The sequence below is a fragment of the Protopterus annectens genome, chromosome 2.part1 (assembly GCF_019279795.1).
Source record: "Protopterus annectens isolate FY-2018-M chromosome 2.part1, PAN1.0, whole genome shotgun sequence".
In the NCBI taxonomy this organism is placed as follows: domain Eukaryota; kingdom Metazoa; phylum Chordata; order Ceratodontiformes; family Protopteridae; genus Protopterus; species Protopterus annectens.
The window spans coordinates 1,290,458,141-1,290,482,887 of record NC_056729.1 but is presented as its reverse complement, the minus strand read 5'-3'; positions in this window follow the sequence as shown (position 1 = coordinate 1,290,482,887).

Sequence of the window (24,747 nt, the reverse complement as noted above, 5' to 3'; positions counted from 1 at the left end):
ATGCAGACAGCTCAACATTAATATGTGTGGCCTCACCAATAAATAAGCTCCAATACATTACCCATAAATCTTTCTCCTCTATAGAAACCTGGCTCAAAGAATCAAGCTTCCTACTCAACCCCAAGAAAACTAAGTTAATGCTTGTTACCTCAAAAAGTTGCATACAGTTTTATGATGAAAATGTAATATTCTAAAACAAATATTGTATTGTAAAACAACATCATAGGTTCATAGGTTTATAGGAGATTACTAAGCTAACAGCTCAAGATCCCTTAAAAGCCAATACAGTTTTAACCAATTTTTACCCAATTTTCTATCTCTATGTACTATGTGAAGAATGTTTCACCCCCTAGTGGGAGTGCAGACTAGATGTTCCAGAGCATTTGCATTGACAATGTTCAGGAATTCCTGAACCTGCATGTTAATGCTTGTATGTGTTTCCCAGTATAATGTGGGGTAGTTAAATCATCCATGAGTAGTGTGTTGGACTGAATGATTAATGATTCTAGTAACTTCAGGTATGTGGAGTGGATTTCATGGTTCATGTTTGGGGACCTGTAGCTAGCAATGATATGGTATTTGATTTTGCCTTTGGTTAGCTGGACATGGAGTAGCTCATGTGAGTCATCCTGCTTGACCAAGCCAGAAGAGTGATTGTTTATTTTTTTATGGAAATGGAAACACCTCCTCCTTTAATTTTTTTTCCTTTGCTGAGGGTGAATGTGAGACAGTCATTGTAGCATTGCACTGCTAGGGTGTTTTCCACAGTCTTGAACTACCTCCCTTTTACTGCACAGACATCAGCATTCTCCAGGGCAGGAAAGGCTTCCAGGGAGTGGTTTCCTGTTAAGATACCTAGCATTGAGCAGTAGTTCATTCAGCTTGGGATTAGAAGGATCATGTTGTTAGGGGATTACGTCCCTTCACCTAGTACAGTGAAAAAGGAATTGTTGCATCATGAATGTATTCAGCCATTGAGGACTTCATTTGGTAGTAATTAGCTTTCCCACATTTCAACATTGCTTGATGATATACATGTATACTCCACTCATTGCATAGCTAATGGCAATTTCTAAGCATGTTCAAAAGATGTATCTTCATTTTACCACAGGATAGAAACTATCATTTCCCTGTGGTTAAAAATGTCCAGCAAAGTTGCTCTATGCAAACCATCATGCAACGTATGACCACAGAAAGATGATTTTAATATAAAAGCTGTTTTTATGGCAAAAGTGTGATGTGTTTATTGTTGGACAGATTAAAGGTTGTAATTGAGAGTATAGGACAGAAGTGAAAAATAGAGAACCAATCTGGGGGTGGAACACAAGGTGAGCAAATGTGCAGGATGAAGTAATGAAAGAGCATAAATCTCAAGTCCATACCTTAATAATAATGGCAAAGTGCAGCAATATTGTTAATTATTTACTGATATCCATCCTCAGTGATTTGTCAGACAATTACATGCATTATGAATTTCTGGAGCCAGTCAATTATATATTAAAGTTTTGTAAAACTGAGAGGTATGGGTGGTAGTGTTTTTTTTTTTTGAGGGACAGAGGCCCTTTTTATTTTTTATTGAAAAGGGTAAACTGAATAAGGAAGTCAGGGAAGTAAGAGGTGGGTAAGAGGGGAAGGTTATGGCCATCAGGGAATACAGACATATTTGATAGGGTGTGGGGTAACACAATGGGGGGGACACAATTGTGAAGCAAACATCAGACAAACAGAGGAAAGAAGTACAAGATACTGAACTGGTTATAGACAGAAAAGTAAGGGAAATATCAAGTTTGGAGATGAGTCTAGATGTTCAGAGATGCAGTCTCTGCCAGCTTTGACACAGTGAGAAATTACTCCTCACCCTGGGACCCATCACTACTGGGTCCTGCTTCTGGATTTAGAGGCAGCACTGTACAGGGACATGATTCAATGAGTTGCTGGAACATGGCTTCTATCAGGCCGATGCAGCCATCGAACCACCTGTCCAGTATCTTCCCCACAAGTTCTGACAGCTCATGATGGGTGACCTTTCCATGCACTGCTACAGATGGGTAGCAGTGCACCTGATGCAGGTGTTGCAGTTAGGGCAGGAGGTGTGGAGGCAACTTGGGAAGGCTAGGACTCAGATGTGCTGAGTGCCTCTGGACTGTGCCGGGATGACAGGCTGTGTAGGTGTAGTTAGTTTGTGTCTTTGTGCGCTACATTTAATACTAACAGAAATGAAGAAACATTAGCAGAAAGGATAGGGACAAAGAGGGTAGAGGAAGAGACATAACAAAACAAAGAAATGTCATTCTTAATTATTTTTCATATTCAAATTACAGTGAAGGAAAATAATCTTGTAATAGTATGACATGCACAGTTATTTTAACATTTTAAAAACATTTTTACAATTTTATTAGTTTAACTTTTTTTTGACAGTTAAAATTATGCCCTGGGAACCTTAATTTTGGTAAGATGGGCGACCTGGTAACAATAGCATTCACTTCTTCAGCTCTACAGAAACTGGGATGCAAAATCAAAATTTCAAGTTTGTACAGCTATACAAATTCCGTTAAGGAATACCAGTATTTACAGATGTTGTCCTGCTGTATAAATGTTATTTGCTATCATTCTTAATTGCTGCTTATCACTATGCAAGCAGATACATCTTTCACAACAGCTGCTATATTTGTCCCAGCACATTTTTAGTTGCTGTAGTCTGTCCTTACATATCTGTCTGTTCCTTTCAATGTCTGAAGGAGCTGGCAATAGGTAGAGAGGAAAATGAGAAGGTGTGTGATAACATTCATTAGCAGCATGTATGGGCAGGTATGTTATGTTAGATATGTTAGTAATTTAACATGGATAGCAGTTAAATAAATTGCTAACACTTGAATGTTTCAGTGTGGAAAAGCGAGGGACATGGCTCTTTAAAATGAATTGAAGATCAGTAATCATAATAAGGTACACTTGAGAGATTTGAGCATGGCAATATCCCTACCACTGTAATCACTGCTTCCCATGTGTGTGCAGTGCTGACATTATGTGCTGAGGTGTGTGCACTGCATCATGTGTAACTCAACAAAATGCTTATTGTGTGAAATGACATGTAAATTAAGTAATTCAGGAACAATAATGAGATGAGCCCTAATTCACATAGTCATCATACCTGGGGGGGGGGGGGGCAGTAATCTTATTTATTTAACATGTGTTTACTGGGAAAGTCTGGCTTGGAACAAAGCCAATTTTCAGCAGAGGCCCAGGGAAAAACACTCCAGATTCCTGTCTTTGTAACATGGGAGGAAACCAGAGCACTTGGAGGAAATCCACACAAACACAGGGAGGACATGCATACTCCACACAGAAGGCACCCCAGCCGAGAATCAAACTGGAGAACTTTTTGCTGTTTGGGGACAGCACTACTGCTGCACCACTGCACCATCCTATACTGAATCGATATGATAAAGCATAACTAGTGCCACAGATAATCCACGTGCTACTGAAGGCAGACTTGGTTTGAATCCAGAAGCCTCCTACTACACTCACTTATTGATACATACTACAATTATCTTCTTACATAAAAGTTATGTTGTTCTTTTTACATCTTACTTCTTTGTACAAGGCATTACTGTAAGGCTAGAAGCATGGTTATGGTTTTTAACTGTATCCGTATGCATTGGGCAAATCTCAATGTGAAAGACTGATAAACAGCATTGTAATGTTGTATACCTTAGATATGCTTGGTAACAGTTTAAGCATGTATATCAAGGTTATGCTATATGATTCTTAACTTGCATGCTTATTATCTTGTACTTTTGCCTGTAGTTTTAAGTTGGGGCAGATTGTGCTTAGGACACTACAGTGCTTGACATTCAGCTAACAATTGGGATGCAGATGCACATATGTTATTGTCAGGCCCTATTAAAGAGTAGCAGCTTGACTGCTATCATTACAGCATAACTGTTAGGATTTCTAACATTCATGTCAAGGCACAGCAGTTAATTCCAATGTTTTCCATACCAACAAAAGATATGCCAAAGAAACCAGCACAGAAAGTGACATCAACCTGCAAGCCCAAATTTACAGAGGCTCTTTACTTCCATCTCTGCCAACCATCCTTTCCGTGACCATGTGTGACAAGAAACTATCAACAATGTCAATATCAACAATGTCAATGCTATGGATAGTTAGAACTGAAATTATAGCATGGACCACCTCTGAGCAATAGACATGATCCATGTCACCACATACAGAGCAGCGGTCATGACATGAGAATGAAAGGTGATGGGTGGTGGGACAGCTGTTGAACCACCCCTTATGGAGACAGAGGAGTTCTTAGCCTCACCTAAAACCTGTACCACCACCACCACAAAATTCCAGAGTATGGTGCTAGATGTTGAGGCAGAGATGGACAAGGCCCAGAGAATTTAAACTGATAATGCAGTTCTACATTGAATATCTCCTCCATGTTTTACCTGTTAGTCATGTCACAGTTAATATCAGTCTCACTTCTGGCATATAAGCACATCTGCTATCAAGGTATAACATCCATCTGCATAAGATATACACAGGGTTATAAATCAGTATCATATCCTGTAGTTGTAATATCATTTACATGCGTCATTGTGATGCAGGTTCATACTAACACTGTATGTCTTTTTCTTTGATGTACTCACAGGTGAAGCTCTGACTGGCATCAGCACTGTGGAACTACCCCCATCTGAGGCTGGAAGAACTTTAGCCTCTGATGGAGATGGCAGCAATGAGATGGCACAGTCAAGGGATGCAGAGTGTCTGTTAGCTTCATAGGTGTACAGTAGGCTACCGACCAGTATGGCCCTTATAAACCTAGCCATGCAACCATATGTTGCACGCAAATTTGATTATATAGGTGCTGATTTTCCAACTGCCACTGTCCATAAGAGGCATTTGAACTAGACCAGGGGTGAATTTCCAATTCCCCATCCATTGGTCTAAGTAGTGGATAAATAGAGATAGGGAGGAACTTTGTTTTATATAGATGGGGAGCCTGTTTCAGAGAATGGGAGTGCTCTGACTTTCCATATAGAACACATCATTGCACAGCTTTAAGGATACTAGACTGTTTTGAGCTTCCCAACATTATTCTTTACAACCAGCTCTCTCTAACTCACAAAATTGTATCACAGCCAACTAGAATTTATTTATTTATTTATTTTATTTGCAGTTATTTTACCAGGATAGTCCATTGGGCCTAGAAGAATCCATTTTCAATGGAGTTCTGGGGAGAAAAGCTTCAAAAACAAAACAATAATTACAACAAAATGACAATAGAAGTTTTTGTAATAGTAAGTACAAAAGTATTAGTATGAAATTGCATTTAAACATACAATATCTAAAGGAAAAATGACAATCAAAGTTTAGGTTATACTAGTTGCTGATAAAATATTTCATTTACAGAGACAACTTCTGAGATAAAAAGTATCAGCATTGTAAATCAAGAGTAGGTGGTTTATGCATGGATCAGTTCCTGCTAAAACCATGTATGGAACCAGAGAAGACTGAGATGAAGAGAGGAGAGGAGGTTAAGATGGATGGGAGCAGGAGCATTCCCACTGGGAAATTAGGTGTGAGTGTAGTGAGTTTTTGAAGGAAGAGAGGTTTGTGGTGGTACGGATGGATGGAATGGATAGAAACTCCTGCACTACAAAATCTCATCCTTCCTTACAGTTCCAGCAGACCACTTTGCTCTAACAACAAGAACTTACTCACTGTCTCCAAGACCAACAACACTGCAGGAGAATCTTTATTTTCCAACCATATATCTCGCATATCAAACTCCCTTCCTAACTCCATTCTCTCAATCTCATCCACAAACCACTAAAAAATAAGTAGCTATGTTTCTGTACTAACCCCTCATGAGTGCTCTGATACATCGCAGTATACCCAAAACATATCCAACTTCTCACCAGTGTTTAATCCTTTGTTCCTACTGACCTGTCTTAACCTTATATCTTGACATAAGTCATACCAACAATAGCTCTAGCTATGTTCAAAGCCCAGGTTTTGTTGCCAAGATGTAACAAATTTGTATGTTCTTATGTATACTACATTTTGTTTACTTTATACTTTATTGATTATTGTAATATGTGCATGAAAATTTACTGTTACTCATCGAGCTTTTCTCCCTGGGCATCTGCTACAAAAGAACTTGTGTCCAGTCAGACTTTCCTGGTAAGCAAATGTTAAATAAACAAATAAATAAAGATATGTCTCACCAAACATGTCTTATTTATGTCCCAAGTAGAGTTTAGGCCTTTTAATCTAGTAGCTCTATGTTGTTTGTTTTGTGGATGTGCAAAAGGATCATCCAAACATGGTCCAGGAATGTTTGTATTTCAAGCAAAGATCACCTCTCGCAGGACTGAATGATACTGAGTAAAGACACATGGCTTTGAGGTGATTGGCATAGGATATTGTGTTTACTCCTTATATTCTTTTTGTAAGGAACATTTGCGGGTGTTCCAGCTTATGCATGTGTCTGGTCGGGTATATACAAAAGGGGGTCATTATACTCTGTTATGGATCTGATGAGGGCCAGGTATAGTGGTATGATGACATCTCTGGATGTAGATGCCATGACCTTACTTACAAGTTGAGCAAGATAGAAAGATTTTTTTACTACCTTGGATATATGCTGGTTGAAAGCTAGGTTACTATCTACAAGAGTTCCCATATCCCTGACTAGTGAATCAACTTTTATGGGTGTTTTATTGATGACATAGTTACCCAGGGTGGTAGACTTCCCAAAATGTATCATAATGTATTTACTGGTATTGAGTTTTAACCCATGGTTTTGGCACCAAGTGTTTATCTGTATTAGACCTTCTTGAAGGCTGATCTCATCTTGGGGGATTCAATGACTGCTTCCAGTTTGCAATTAGCTGTGAACTTGGTTAGCCTAAGGCCTTTGACATTGGCTCTAACATCTGAAAAGAAGATGCCAAAGAAAAGTGGGCCTAGAAGAGAGCCCTGGGGGACTCCACTAGTGACTGACCTCTTTGTCGAGGTGTCCCCACTGATTCTAATCTGGTTCCTATCAGTGAGCCAGCTAGCTATCCAGTGTGTTATAAAGGAGATTATACCTAGTTCAATAAGTTTGTTGACAATGCCTGAGTGAGTATCGTATCAAATGCTTTAGCCAGATCTAGGTAGGTAGTATGCTCCATTTTCCCCTCAATCATTTTCCTAGTGACCTTTCAAAGAAATTTACCAGATTCATTAGGCATGACCTTCATTTGACAAAGCCAAACTGGGATGGATCTAGTGTCTTGAGGTCTCTGGCGGCTGACAACTCTTCTGGATTTATATAAAATAGCAAACACTGAAACAATGAACCAGTAACTAAAAGATATGTGCAGCAATGGCCAGAGGATGCCAGAACCCAGATGCACCATAATGCCATAGTGAAATATAATGCAAGTAAATGTAAAATGTAAAAACATGTTCCAAAACCAAGAAAAACACTATTATTTTATATTATTTTATTAAATCAACCGTTACTCTAGTATATTGCATTATAGTTCACTACGGTATCGTGGAACATCTGGGTTCTGGCATTTATATAAAATAGTGTTTATTACAAGAGGAGCTCAACAGGAGGACATGTTCACAGAGAACTGTAGCCATAAATAGAAAATATGAAATGAATGACTGCAGCCCTTCATTACTGACAGACATGCCTTAGGCTACTTTCTTATAAAAGCTTTCTTTAGGTTTCTCTCTTAGAATTGAATGGTTGTATTTACAGTTGCAACACAGAGCAATTCTTAGCTTTTTGTTTGCCAGTCTTGCTTCTCTTGCTTGCACAAATGATGGCAAGCAATAGTTCTTTTCCTTTGATGTGTTGCACTAGTGAGTGACTGTAATAAAGTAAGGCATGTCCCAGTTGTCTATCTCTTTTCAAGTGTTGCACAAGTGAACAACTGCAACAAAATAAAACTTTTCTTTCTCTGTCTCTCTCTCTTTTTTCTCCCTCTCCCTGTCCATCTGTTCTAGTCTCACCCCAGTACAGGATTGCAATAAAGTAAAACAGGTGAATTATACAGGAATTATACACACGTAAATCTGACTCCCCTTCCCTTCATCTGTGAGGTAGAGCAATGACTCATGATGGACCTTATCAAAAAGGACACATATATTCTGCCAGCTGTGTTCCAAACACATTTTTGTTTGTTACGGCTACATCATGTCTACCATCTTCAAGAAGGTCACCAAGGCCATGCATGATAAAAAGAGGTGTCATCCCACATACCTTGACCTGGCCAAGGCATTTAACAAAAATCCACACTCTGGTATTACAGAGAAAATCTCTCAAACACCTATGTCACCAAGTAGTTAGATAAACAGATCACACACAGGTCACATAATGTTGAAGTGTGTGAAGTCACATCTAAGTAGAGTTCAGTGACCAGGTTCATAACTCAGAGTTCTGTACTAGGCCTTTTCTTTTTCAGTTTTTAACTCTCACAAGTCAAAATAAACTTTGACATCATTTGTCTAACCAGCTTTGTAGATGACTGCAAATTGTGGGTAATCATTGAATCCAAGAATGGTATTGTTGTACTGCAGAAAGTATTAATACACAAAAATGACTGCTGTAATAGCCATGAGGACACACTATATGAACAAAAAGCATGATCATTACCCTTTGAAAAGCAAATACACAAGCTAATTACAATATAGAAAGCACATCTCTATGAGTAGACCTGGGTAGTCAGGTAGATAGTAAGCAGAACTTCCACCAGCATTTGACCACAGTGGTGACCTTGTATGTAGCACATATCCCGAGTATGGTGAAGCCATCCACATCAAAGAACATTGTAGCCTTATTGTCCTCAGCCCTTGTCAAACCAGTAATTGAGTACAATGCACCTTTTTGCATGTACATCACCACTCATATTCCAGGGATGATTTATTCAAGTGTATCACCTTTGCCACAGTGTGCTTCCACACATCTTTGTGTTTATATATAAGTATTCTTTGTGATGCATAACCATTAGAAGTTGAAAGTGCAGACTTCCCTTCAAGGTGTTCTATAAGATGCATGTGTGATACATCTTGCTGTGATGCACCCAGCAAATACATATTCATGCAAGTGTGGATTGTGGCATATATGTGTCATTCAAACCTCTCAACTATCCAGGATTGCTCCTAATTTAAAATACAGGTGTAACAGTGTCCCTCTTAACACCTCACAAAAGTGGTCATTTTGAGGTAGTTGTGCTTGATTTCCCTTATAGATTACTGACAGATAATTACAGTGGTGCAAGAGTGCTCATGTAGAATGGTGGGTGATTAGGTGTTAGGTTTAGTTAGGTCCAGTAGGAACTCACTGTCCTGACAATGTTGCTAGGAGTTAGGATCATAATAAGAGGCATTATGTTATGGCAGGGTGTTTTGAAGGAGTGGACATTTAGCTATGGTAATTAGGCACTGAGGGATGCAGTTGCCAATATAGGACAAGTCCACATGGCCACAGGATCATTACAAGCCTAGCAAAGAATTTATCCCCAAAAAGAAACCTCAGTCAGCACCCGTTGCCGCTGCCAATCAGAGACATAGGTGGAACCCCTGGGAGAAATTTGTGTTCCCATCCACTCATCAACTTTGCGCTTGAAGAGGGTCAACGGGGTATTCTGTTTGACGTGCATGGAAGTCTATTTCAGAAACAGGGCAGCTTCTGGGAAACAAACCTCTCTCTCCAGCAGGTTTTGCTGATGTCGCATATTAGATTCAGGCCTTTTGAGTGGGTAATGTATGAGTAGTTAGACTTATGGATATAGAGCATCTATAGTAGGGCAGGGTCCGATACTGCCTTATAGGTGAGACACAGATCACCTCTGAACAACCTGTACGATACCGAGTAAAGTGTTAGTGATTTGAGCCTGTCCTCATAGGACAGGTGTTAGAGGCCATGGATTTTCTTTGTGAGGTATTTATGTGGCCTTTCCAGTGGGTTTGGAGGGGTACATAGCAAACAGGGCATTATACTCAATTATTGGCCAAATGAGGGAGGAGTACAGAGAGGTAATAGCCTCCTTTTTTCTGGATGCAATCCCTTTACTTATAAGATGAACCAAGTAAAAGGTTTTTCTGACTAATGCCACTATATGGTAGTCGAATTTGAGGCTGTTATCAACCTGAGTACCCAGGTCTCTCACCACACCACAGGTTGTGTGTTTAGGGGGTTGCCGTTGATGTGGTAATCAGTAGGGGCCTTGTTTTTGCCAAATGGCATGACGATACATTTTTTTGTATTTAGCTTGAGGCCATGACTTTGGCACCAGTCATTAGTTGCTGTGAGACCTTCTTGCAGTATGTTACCATCATTTGGAGAGTCAATGACGGCACCTAACTTACAGTTGTCTGCAAACCTGGTGAGTCACAGGCATTTTGTCTTTGCCTGGACATCTGAGAAGTAGATGCCAAACCGTAGGGGTCCCAGGACAGATTGAAAAAGACTGCAAAAGTCAAGTATTCAGGGAGTCAAGAGGACTCATGATGTTATCACCAGAAAATTCTATAGAGATCTACACAGAAAGATGTGCGCTGGTCATTGGGATGTCTATAATCAAAGGTGGAATTTTGGAGATTGGAAGACTCATTTCCCTGTTGATATGGTGAGAGAGAAAGAGAGAAGAGCATTTGATTTACATGTTGAGGTATCATCTGGAAGTTCCTATTAACACAGCTCTTCATTACTGGTTGCCAGAAGACATTTTTCTTCTTTCTATACAGGCAGTGGTAAGAATCAATTTTTGCTTTTGTATGTGGGGTTTCATGCCTAAAAGACTTTTTATCACAAATCGTTTCTAGTTTATGTTCTGTGTGGTAACATTTTTCTTTCTTAGCTATTTTTTTATCCCATCACAGCTGTAAATCAAGTGCTTCCAGTGCATGTCTTTGACTGCTGAGTATACTGAACCCTATTTCCTTACCTGAAATGAATCTGATTATGAAAAGGGTCAGCAAGGAGATTAAAACATCTTGGAGCAGTATCATACTGCTGCTGCAGCTGATGATGATAATGATGGAGTGCTTTTCCATTTCTCTCCCACCCAATGCCCACCCAGATTACTGATTACATGAGATTGTTTTAGAATGGGCATCAGTTCTGAACCACCTCCTCTCTTTTGCAAGGGGTTGCTCTCAGTAGGATGCCCCCACCACCCTTAATCTGCACCATGTAGTGGTTTAATTAGTCTTATCCAGGGAAATCAGACTATGCAGGTGTGCCTCAAGCATATCTACCTCCCTGCTCATAACCAAGATGGGAACACCTGTTTTCCTGGTGATGTTTCCCCCTTGTTCAGATGGATAACTGTTGCTGTGCACTCTCCTACAATAACATAGTCTGTCTTGAGGCTGTGTCTAAGTAGGGATCCAACTGTGTCTGCTAGGTCAGGCTTTGAGTCATGGAATAGGCAACCTGTGATGTTGTCAGGGTCCATTGATCTTGTGTTATTAGATTTAGAGACTGAAGGAATGAGCTGCTCTCCTGAGAAAATAAACTGAGTAACATTGTTTGATGGACAGTAGGAACAGGATTGTGAAGTGTAAGACAAGCTGTCAACTGGCAGATTGCCTATTGTCTCCAACCGTGTATGGCTGGTGGTATCCACAAACAGCCCTGTGCTTATTTCTGTATTCCCATAACATTTCACGCTTATTTAAATAAATGATTTGTGACACCACCTCCAAATACAACCTTGGTTATGCATCAAATACTATGCAGCGGTACTGTTCACACAGTCATACAAGTCTACCAATGTCACTTAATTACACCAGTTGCACATCATATGCCTATATGTTTTTCATTACAAAGCTGTGTTTTAGTGGCCTGATACCATATATGGACATTAAAGTGAGTTGGTTGTGGCTGATATGGAACAGTTACTGTCACAAATGGTGATAGAATTCTACAAGGTTGCAACTGAATCAAAACATGTTATTTTTGTGTATATCATAACATTATAACACATGGATGAAGCAAGACTTATGTGCCCATGTATTCAGTATGAATATATATGTTTAATGGTAGTAAGTATACACATGCGCACATGTGCCATACTGCAGGTGTCACTGTGATAGTTAAATAAGAATTGCGTAGAATGTTCATCTGCTCCACTACAAAAAGACATGCCTTACTAAGCCAGTAATATATATAGCATGCCTCTCAACTATCAAAATTTTCGCAGAATGTCCAGATTTTTCCTCAAATATTTGGTCTATTCCTCATAAAATTTGTGGTGTTCTAGCAAATCCCTGGGATGATCTGAAGATTGAAGTCACTAAATAATGACATACATTTGAGTTTCAGACTTCAAATTCTTCAGAAAGTGTATGTTAGCACAAACCCTGTTATTCTAGCAACTTCTGAAGTTTATAAGAGCAACATTTAAAATCTGTCCCTATTTTTTGGCCTTTGCCCCCCCATTTTGTCAGGTTTTGCCCAGATTTAGTTCAATAAGAGGTTGAGAGGTATGATATATAGTATCATCCCATGTCATTGTTTCTCAGGAGGCATATTAATACAGCTGTTATGGAAGGAATATGTAATCAAATGGTAGTAGCGATCATCAATACATTACCTCACATCACAGATTGTAACACCCTCTTGTAGGCTTACCGTACATCCACATCTCAACACAGTATGTTGATGGCAGCGACATTGACATGTGAAATGTTCATAGGGTCATAGTACATTACTAAGCTAATGGCCAACATCACATAAACCCCTATCCATTATTATACCATTTAAACCAGACTCCCTATATCTACATGATGGAAGATAGTAGGTCTGTATACATATGTGTGTATTTGTTTGATTGCATTATATACTGTCTCTATCCATACCTGACATGTGCACCACTCCATGACAGAATTAGCAATCACACATCTAGTCATCTGGAGATGGCTTGCCGAGTCTCATGGAAGGACTCTGCTTCATGATGTGTATGCATGCATCTTTGAGATGAGGACATTCTAAACTCCTCTGCAGGAAGGATTCATGTGGCCAGAGGTAAAAAAGGAGCTGCATTAAAGGTTCTCCTAAGTGGTAGTGAAATAAAAAGCAATTAAAAAGATCATACAATGAACATAATGTACCACTAACTACACACACACACACACACACACACACACACACACACACACCAGTAGGCTCTGTCTGATTTGCACATTACACTTGTGTAGGTATAGAAGTTGAATTACATACAATGTAACACTAGCACTTCTACATATGTCTGACTTTAACACTGTCATGTTGCACTGTATAGAGTATGACAACATCATTGTATGCTGAGATGAACATGTTGGGAGGAGTGCCTGACATGGATGTGGAGTCACATCTTGATGTAAAATTAGCTCAGAATTTTTACACGAATGTATATACACTCATGTTGTCTGTTGTCAAATTAGAACCCATAAATATGTAGTGACAGAAGCTACAGCACACAATACTTAATGTTACTGACATAGTACAAGTTTGACTTGAATGCTGTGAGAGTGCGGATGACATCATCAGTATATGAATCTATGAACATAGCTGTGGACTCACATGGCATTCAGAAATAGTCACTACACCAATTGTTGAATGAACACATACACCAGTCGACCACAGTGACACTAGAACCCCTATTTAAATATCTACAAACACAGTACTTAACACAAGTGTCACAGCACAAGTCTGGCTTGCATACTTTCAGGTAACAATAAAATTTTATGTTAGATTCTTGGACGATATTTTCTTGCTGTGGAATGGGCATGAAGAAAATGTTAAGGATTTCATAGAATATTTAAATGAAACCACAAATTTTCTCAAATTTACTTACGAAACCAGTAACCAAGGTATTGCTTACCTGGACACTTATATTGGTTTAACAAATGAAGGATTTACATCTAGGGTATATCGGAAAAATACTTTTTCAAATGATTATTTATTTTACAGCAGTGAGCATCCGCCTTATATTTTCAAGAATATTATAAAGGGACAATGCATTAGGGGGGCTAGAATGTCATCCTGCAAAGATAATTTGGATAGAGAAATGGATTTACTTGGTGATTTGTTCACAAAAAGAGGTTATCCTAACAAAATGATAAAGGAAATGATTAAATATGTGAGTAGTAAATGGCAAAGCATGTATCAATCGTTATTAGGCAAAGGGCATGAAGTTACAGACACTACCAATATTACACAGGAAAAATTTGGTAGAGTATGTGTTATTACCTACACACCCTACAGTAATGTAATAAAGGAAATTATAAGGAAATATTGGGATATCATTACTGTAGTGGATACACATAAAGAAGTCCTTGGGACTTCACCCAGAATAGTGTATAAAACAGGTCCGAACATAAAAAGGTTGTTAGAGGGAACGAAATATAAGAAGATAGCAAAACAACAGGATAAGAAGGCAACAAAGAAATGTGGTAGATGCAACCAGTGTAAATACGTTTACACTGGTACGCACATTCGATTGGGTGATGCAAATAGGACTATGATTAGAAGTATAGGAGGACACTGTTCTAGCAAACAAATAGTGTACTTAGCTTGTTGTCAGACATGTTCGGCCTATTATATAGGCAAAACAGAAAGACAACTCAAGAAAAGGATCTATGAACATTACTATAGAATTAAAAAGAAAGATAGTAAAAATGCCCTTTACCGTCATATTAAGGAAAATGGGGATAATCATATCTTTTTATTTTGTGTTATAGATCAAGAACTAGGAAATATTTATGAGGGTGACTGGAAAACTAGATTAGCCTGTAAGGAAAGTAAATGGCAGATGCTCACCGATTCAACCAGGAGTCCAGGTATCAATGAATATATTAGCATTAAACCATTTTTGGTACTGGATACATAATTCAAACTCATTTTAAGTTATCTTAAGTTATAGTGTACTGCCACTCATTTAAATCATTTAATGTTGTTTTTAAATGAAACAGTTTTTTATGAATTTTTAAGCAATTTTTAAGCAATTTTTAAATAATATTTATTGATTAATACATAATATTTATTATATTCATTGATTATTATTTAATTTTGTTGTATAATAATAATGTGTATTTAATATGTATTGTTATTTATGCATTCATGGATTGGTTTATTAAGAGTGAAAGTACATGAATTGTATTATATTTTCGACAAGACATTGAGTTATCATTAGGGATTTTGTTTCATTGCCTTATATTATCAACTATAACTGAGTAATGAATGTTTTTAAAAAATGGAGGGGTATATTCTACACTTATAATGTTCAACATTTAGTACTCTGCATACTGCTTTAAGGAACCAGAGGAATGGCGCCAAAATTTAAATAAATAAGGAAATTGCTGTGTATTCACCAGTTCTGAGGAAGTCTGCGTTATGCAGATTAAAGCGCTAAACTGGTGGAAGAGTTAGATGTCCAACGTGTTTTTATAGTTGTTACAATAAAGAAGGTTCTAAAAAGAAGATTTAGCTATTTTTTGGCGTTTGGTGTATGCAGATTGGAGCGAGGTTTACCGGAGGTGGATTAGTGTGCTTTACCACTTCGTTTGCAGTTACGGGGCTTGAGCTGGTATTTTTAGAGTCCAACAGACCTGGTGTTTGTATTGCTGTTCAAGCTACGTGAACCACTTACTGTTTTACACCTTTGACCGGAGTGTGGCTATGTTGGGAGGAGTGCTTGACATGGATGTGGAGTCACATCTTGATGTAAAATTAGCTCAGAATTTTTACACAAATGTATATACACTCATGTTGCCTGTTGTCAAATTGGAACCCATAAATATGTAGTGACAGAAGCTACAGCACACAATACTTAATGTTACTGACATAGCACAAGTTTGACTTGAATGCTGTGAGAGTGCGGATGACATCATCAGCATATGAATCTATGAACATAGCTGTGGACTCGCATGCCATTCAGAAATAGTCACTACACCAATTGTTGAATGAACACATACACCAGTCGACCACAGTGAGACTAGAACCCCTATTTAAATATCTACAAACACAGTACTTAACACAAGTGTCACAGCACAAGTCTGGCTTGCATACTTTCAGGTAACACTTTACAGATGATGACATCAGCATGTGTGGTGAGAAGAAGATGCTAGTCAGAGTGCCTCACATACTGTTCTAAAATGGTCTTGAGAATGTGAACTAATCGAATGCAAACACACACACACACACACACACACACACACACACACACACACACACACACACACACACACACACACACACACATATCAGTTGACCACAGTGAGACTAGAACCTCTGTCAAACTTTCTACAGAACACAGCACGTAATGTAAGCACCACAGAACAAGTCTGTCTTTAATAGTGTCAAACAACACTTAATCGTTGACATCAGCATTGTGTGGAGAGAAGAAGATGCTAGTTGGAGTTTCTCACAGGTTGTTCTAAAATGATCTGTAAATTGTGAGCTAACTGAACACAAACACAACAGCTGACCACAATGAACTAGAACTTTATCTAGGGAACACAGTACTTAACACAAGTGCTACAGCATGAACTGACAACAGTGAGATTAGAACCCATACCAATTTATCTACAGAACACAGTACTTAATGCAAGCACTGCAAAACAAGTCTGGCTTTATTGTGTCAGTCATGACTTTATAGATGCTGACAGCAGCAGTGTGGGGTGAGAAGATGCTAGTTAGAATGTCTCATATGCTGTTCTAAAATGGTCACTAGAATGCAACCTGACTGAACACAAATACTCTCGTACAAGTTGACTGCAGCAAGACTAGAATCCTTACCTATCTACTGAACTGAGTACTTAACGCAAGTTCCATAGCACAAGTCTATCTTTCATAGTATCAGACAACACTTTATAGCTGATGATATCAGCATTGTGTGGTGAGAAGGATATTCTAGTCAGAGTGTCTCACTAGCTCTTCTAAAATGATCTGTAAAATGAGAACTAACTGAACACAAACACACTAGTTAACCACAAAGAGATTAGAACCCTACCTAAATATCTAAGGAACAAAGTACTTAACACAAGTGGTACAGCATCAGTTGAGGACAGAGAGATTAGAACCCCTACCCAAGTTATCTCCAGGTCACAGTACTTAATTCAAGCATCACAGCACAAGTCTGGCATTTAAAGTGTCAGACAACACTTTATATATGATGACATAAGCAGTGCTTGGTGAGAAGAAGATTGTAGTGAGAATGTCTCACTTGCTGCTCTAAAATGTGACCTGACTGAGCATAAACACACACATACATTGACTACAATGATACTCGAACCCCTATCTATGTACAGAACACAGTACCTAATGCAAGTGCCACAGCACAAGTCTTTTTTTCATAGTGCCAGACAACACTTTATAGCTGATTGCATCAGCAGTATTTGCTGAGAAGAAGAGAGGAGTAGGAGTGTCTCACATGCTTTTATAAAGTGGAGTCTAGAGTCAGAATTGAGCACAAACACACACACAGTAGTGAAACTAGAACCCCTACCTAACTATATACAGAACGCACTGCATAAGTCTGTTTTTTGGCGTGTCAGACAACAATTTATATGTGATGACATAAGTAGTACATGTTTGTGAGATGTTTAGAGGCCTGTATGAAATGGCTGTGTAGGCATGTAGGACTGTCAAAAAATGTTCTCTACATTGGATTTGATTGTGGACAGTAGGATACAGATTCAGACTCTTCTGACTATGCACACTCCAGTTAACTGCAGTGAGATTAGAACCCCTAACTAACTAGCTACACAAGGTAGAGAACACAGTATTTAATACAAATGCCACAACACAATCATGAGGTTGACACTCTGCTGGATAATTTAGAGTGGATAACATCATCTTTGTATGTTTGGAGGCCTATATGAACTGGATGTGTAGGCATGCAAGACTGCCAGAAAAATTGGTCTGCATGGGACTGGATTGCTGACAGTAGGATGCATACTTATGCTTTTCTTCCTACATACACACCACCACTTGACTGCAGTGAGATTAGAAACCCTACATAACTAGTTACACAAGCTAGAGAAGTCAGTACTTAACACAATCTCCATAGCACAAATCTAACACTGCTGCTGGACAATTTAGACTGGATGATGTCAACATTGTATGTCTGGGAGAACATGTTGGAAAGCATGTATGAAATGGTAGTGTTGGCATGTAAGACTGTCACAAAATTAGTCCTACATGGGACTGGATAGATGACAGTAGGATATACAGACCAGTTGACTGCAGTGAGATTAAAACCCCTGCATAACTAGTTATACAAACTAGAGAAGGCAGTACCTAATGCAAGCATGACAGCAGAAGTCTGACTTTTACAATGCTGCTGGACAATTTAGAGTGGATGACATCATTACTGTATGTTTGGGCGAAGATATTGAGAGGCATGTGTGAAATGGCTGTGTAGGTATGTACAGCTGTCAAAATATTTGTTCTGCATGTGACTGGATATCTGAAAGTAGGAAACAGAATCATGTCCTTCTGACTATGCACACACACTTACACATACATAGAGACACACACACATAATGTGCCTGTTGTGTTAAGTTAACCCACATGTAAGTATTTTGTTCCCATCCACATAAAACACTAGTTAATAAATGCACCATCCATGAAGTATACTTTAGCCTTGTCATACTGGTCTTCATAGATGATGCCATCATCATTATATGATGTGGGTAATGTATCCTGTTATGAGAGTGGTGTGCAAAGTGTGGACTTTGTATTTTGTTTTGTGTTTCCAATGTCCATTTTTACATTCAAAGACATGTTCTCAAACTAGATGCAAAAAGGTATCAGGAATGCATGCTGCAGAAGAGAAACATATGCATCTGTTTCTCAATATGTTGTGTACATTATACACTTATAGTCACATGCAGAAACACACATTTTTTGATCAGCAAAGATGCAACTGTGTATGTATGTGTGTTCATATTTCTGACAAACTGATGTCTGCATTAGTACATGTGTAAAACAATCTGAATGTCTATTGTCAGTACAAAGCTTTAGATGATGTAAAAGCAACAATTGGCTAAGCTTCTGATGTCATTCTAAGGGGATCCAGTATCTGTCTGGCTGGGATGACATGATCGACAGGCCACGCTGCTTTACCAGAGATGGCCTGTACCTGTCATTGTTGGGATACCGGATACTGGCTAAGTCTCTTGCCACCCCTATAGTGGCTTTTTTAGGCAAGGTTCAAATGACAAATTCATCACCATAACAGGTAAAAGTAAGCAAAATCTGAGGGTAATGCTACTCAATGCTAGAAGTCTAAACCTCAAAATGCATTCACTTGAGGCACTCCTTAAAATGGAGAACATTGACATCTGTACAGTGACAGAGACCTGGTTCAAGGCTCGAGAGAGCACTCCTGCATTACCAGGCTATAATTCATATAACACCTTTTGGCCACCTAACCTGGACCGAAACACTAAAGGTGGAAGTATGTCCATATTCATTAAGGAAATCCACACCTCCAGGCTAGTTACTCAGCATAATACATCCGAGATTATCCAAGTGAAACTAAGTCTGGGCAAGACCACAATCCAAATTGTAACTTGCTAAAGATCTCCCACCATGCCCCAGGATTCTCATTCCTCATTTCTTGATGCACTGGAAAATATAAGGGTACAACTAGACACCTTTATAATGGGCAATTTCAACTACCCCACCATTAACTGGGAAAACTATTCATGTACCAACTCTTTTGCTCAACATTTTATGGAATTCATAAATTCTAGCGCCTTGGATCAAATTATCCACACCCCCACCAGGGGCAGCCATATCCTAGACCTGGTGATTACCAACATGGGCGACCGGTGCTCCACACCAGAGGTCAATTCCTCATTGGTCAGATCCGACCACAAGCTAATCACCCTAGATATCCACATCCTGCCCCCACCCCCATTAGGGAAACCACCATAAAAAATTTCTCCAAAGCCAACTTCACACTTCTTAAGACAGAAGTGGCAAATTTCACGACACCCATGCAGATGGACAATAGAGGTACGACTGCTGAATCCTACACAAATGCACTTCATAAGCACTTACACGAGTACATGGATCGTGCTATCTCTAAAAGAACCAAGATGCTATCCTCCAAAAATAGGAAGCCAATCTGGTGGTCCCCTGCCATAAACAAACTCTACAACAGAAGAAAGAAACTGTTGCAAAAAAAGTAAAATCCCATGATTGGAGGAACTCACTGGTCAGCCTCAGTAAGAAGCTAAGATCTCTCATAAAATCCTCCAAAGGTAGTTACAAAAACAAAATCACCACTGATTCTAAAGACAGCCACAACGCATTCTATAGCTATGTCAAGAATCTCAATAGCAACACTCAGATCTGCTCTGAGTTACAGCACAATTGCACTAAATATACTGAACCAACAGATATCGCCAACATCCTGGCAGATAGGTTCAGTGCTAACTTTACCCCCCCTTCACCCCCTAAAGGGCCCATCTCTATACTGGAAGAATGCAAAGTTCCTGTAATCATGGTTGCATAGGTAAAAAACACACTCTCCAAAGCCAAGAACACAGCATCCATTGGACCTGACAACATCCCAGGCTGCGTTCTACACAAATTACAGAATGAACTGGCACCCCACCTAAGCACCATGTTCAATCATAGCCCCACCTCAGGCTTTCTGCCCACTGAATGGCACACAGTGATGGTTATCCCACTCCACAAAAGGGGAGCCACCAAAGACCCCAGGAACTACTGCCCTATTAGCCTAACGAGCATGGTCTGCAAGGCCATGGAATGTATCATCATGTAACTTATAAACAAAGACACTGGTAATCTCCAAACTCTCGACCCCATCCAGTTCGGGTTTGTAAGAGGCAGATCATGTTTCCTAAACCTGATAGACTTCTTTGAAGCAGTCAACAAAGCCATAGATGAGGGTACGGTGGTTCACACAGTCTATCTAGATCTTGCCAAGGCTTTTGACACCATCTCCCACTCTGGAATTATAGATAAACTCACTAAACTAGGTATAAATCCCTATGTCACAAGATTGGTTGCCAACTGGCTCACTGACAGAACCCACACTGTGAAAGTAGGAGACTCCAAATCCGACTTCAGACCAGTGACAAGTGGAGTACCACAGGGTTCAGTCCTGGGTCCTCTCCTGTTTGGTATCTACTTTTCTGAAGTACAGGCTAACACAAAAAGTCTTTGGCTAACGAAGTTCGCAGATGACTGCAAACTAGGAGCCATAATCGAAACACCTAATAATGTGGGCATCTTACAAAAGGGCCTCACTGAGACAGATGCCTCAAGCTCAATGCCAAAAAGTGCATTGTCATCCCCTTTGGTAAAAACTCTGTACCCATGAGCTACCACATAGGTAGTAGTCTACTTAACACCAAATGTGTGATAAGAGACCTTGCGACACAGGTGGACAGCAGTCTCTCCTTTGATAATCACATCGCCACAGTAGTCAGGAAATCCTTCTACATGGCAAACCTCATCAGAAAAGGTTTGTCATCTAGAAAAAAAGAGGTCATTGTTCCCTTGTACTCATCACTCATTAGACCCATTATAGAGTACAACGCCCCTGTTGGTATGTTCCTCACAAGACATCTACGACAACTGGAAAGGACCCAGAAATACCTCACAAGGAGGATTACTGGCCTCAAACAGATGCCCTATGCAGACCGTTTCAAAAAACTCCAGCTTTACTCCATCGCATATCACCTACTCTGAGGCAATCTCTGCCTAACATACAAAGCTATGTCAAACCCAGAGCTGTTGTATATGCTCCACTTAAAGAAATTCCAATCCCTCCAAGCTACACATTCTAGGGACCTAAACCTTGTCACCACAATAAACAGAAAATGCTGGAGGGATAGATTCCTGTCCCAGAGACTTCCCATACTCTGGAACATACTACCTACCTATATCAAACAGAGCTCCTCATTAACACTCTTCAAGAAAAAATCTTGATGATTGGTGATTGGATGGGAAATAAGAACGTCACCCCGGGGATCACCTCTGTGGCTCTGCTCAACAGGGGCACAGAAAAATAATTTTCTTGGGTGGCAAAAGTCAGGGTACCTTTTTGGCTAGGCTTATATAGGCTCTAGAGTCAATAGTCTAACACCTACCAATAAACCTATGAACCTATAATGCAATTGTGCTATTTATTTCTGTAGTGTAGTTGACATTTGTGAACTACTACTGACATATCCATTTTCAAGTTCACGGTTGCAGGGCATAGATGAGTATGAGTAAATATGTGCTCAGTCAGTAACAAGTGCCTTCCCTTTGGTTGTGTTTCTATATGGATTATAATGGGTTGAAGACTGACTGTGCATTCAACATACTAATACATGCCATTCAGCTCTTTCCATAGTGCACCGCTGAGCATCTGGTTTGTGCGATCAATGGAAAGGTGTTTGCACATGCGAGATTCACATTGAATGACTACAACTTGCTTGAGAAATATTTACATATATAAGCTGATGTTAGAAATAGCTGACAGACACATTGGTGTTCAAACTGTATTCTATATTGTAAATGTGTCATAATTTTTAAAACATGAAGTCCTATAGCTATTGCTTTCCCCTCTGCTTAATTTGGGAAAAAGTTATTTTTCTATTGGTTTGCCTTCCTCTGCAGAAACACGCTAAGTGGAGAGAGGTGGCAGTCAGCACTTTGGATGGTACTAAGCATAAGAAAAATACCTGCAGCCTAGCTTTCTCTGTGGCAGCAGGTATAACAGCTTCAAGTTTATATTTTGAGCATAAATGAGGCAGGGTTCGAATCCAGCTCAAGCTAGTTTTTGTAGTCATTTTTTCAGGATGTTGTATCTTTCAGCTTTTCCCGGTTAGGGGTCGCCACAGCGGAACTCTGATCCGTTAGTGATTGGCAGTAGATTTTTACGTATCAAGTTGCCAGCCCTGATGCACAACCTTCAATGAAGGTATGCCCATTCACGCATGTCTCCACACAGAAGACGCTTTAGCTGAGAATCGAACAGGACAATGTCTTAGTGTGAGGTGACAACGCTACCGCAGCACCACCACCGCAGTTTAACATTACATAATTAAATGCTGAATTTTATTACAAATGTTAGGAAGCAATGACTACAGTGAACTAGTGTATAACAATGAACATGAATCAACAGTACACATATGGATTTGCAGTGTTATGCATTCATCAGTGCAAATGAATATTATAGTACATATGTAATTTGAGTACCTTTTCTCTGTTTTAATTATGTGTACCTTTAGCACAGAGAGTTTAAGCAGCATTAAGCAGAGGTAACTGCACTATGCCATACGATATGAAGAGCCATTCAACTTCACTCAGCATTGGTGCGTGATGCCAAACTCTGCACAAATGCACTGGACAGAAAGTAAAGGTCTTTATTAGAGATTTATTATTTATGTGTGTGTGATTATATTTTTTGACCAGATTAAAGGTGGGAAAATGAGGTAGATATTGGTAAAATGGGGGACAAGTGGAAGAAAAACAAAGTGGAAGCAATATAAGAATTTGCCAGGGGTAATTAGGAAAGAACCATGGCTATCCACTTCTTCACCAGTGTAAAATGTCCATGGATAGGATATTGGGTGAATTTGGACTGTCACTGCAACAAAGATGGGTAACAACAACACAATCATGTTGTACAGCCAACTGGACTGAATCGAGTGCTTCAATATCCCACACTGTAAAAGTAGCCGACTCCAAACCCAGCTCCAGACAAGTGACAAGTGGAGCACCTAAGGGTTCAGTCCTGGGACCGCTTTTATTTGGCATCTACTTCTCTGAAGTACAGGCCAACACTAAGGGACTCTGGCTAACAAAGTTCACAGATGACTGCAAACTGGGAGCCATTACTGAATCCACAAATGATGCGGATATTCCATAAAACAGCCTTACAGAAACAGATGTTTGGTGCTAGAGCCATGGGCTCAAGCTCAGTGCCAAGAAATGTATAGTTATCCCCTTTGGGAAAAACACGTACCCATGAATTTCCACATAGGTGGCAGTACACTGAACACCGAAAGTGTGATAAGAGACTTAGGGACACAGGTAGACAGTGGTCTCACCTTTGATAACCACATTGTCACTACAGTCAGGAAATCCTTCTATGTGGCACACCTCATCACTAAGTGATTTTCACCCAGAAAAAAGAAGGTTACTGTCCCACTGTACTCAGCCCTCATTAGACCCATTATAGAATACAACACCCCATTTGGTATGTACCTCTCAAGACATCTGCAACAACTGGAAAGGCCACAGAAATACCTCACTAAAAGAATCACAGGCCTAAAGCAGATGCCCTATGCTGACCTTCTAAAAAAACTCCACCTATACTCTGTCGCATATCGACTACTCAGAGGCGATCTCTGCTTAACATACAAGACCATGTCAAACTCAGAGCTGTTGGACATTATACTCTTAAAGAAATCCCAATCCTTCAGAGACACATGCTCCAGGGATCTAAACCTTGTCATCACAATGAACAAAACATGCTGGAGGGATAGGTTCCTGACCCAGAGCCTCCCCAGACTCTGGAATAGACTGCCCATACATGTCAAGCAGAGCACCTCTTTGGCCCTCTTCAAAAGGAACCTTGATGATTGGATGGGAGATAGGAAATTCACCCCAGGGATCATGTCAGTTGCCTTGCTAGACAGGGGTCCAGGGAAGTAAAAACTGTAGGAAGAAACAGCCAGGTAATTGTCATGGCTCGTCTTGTATAGGGACTACGG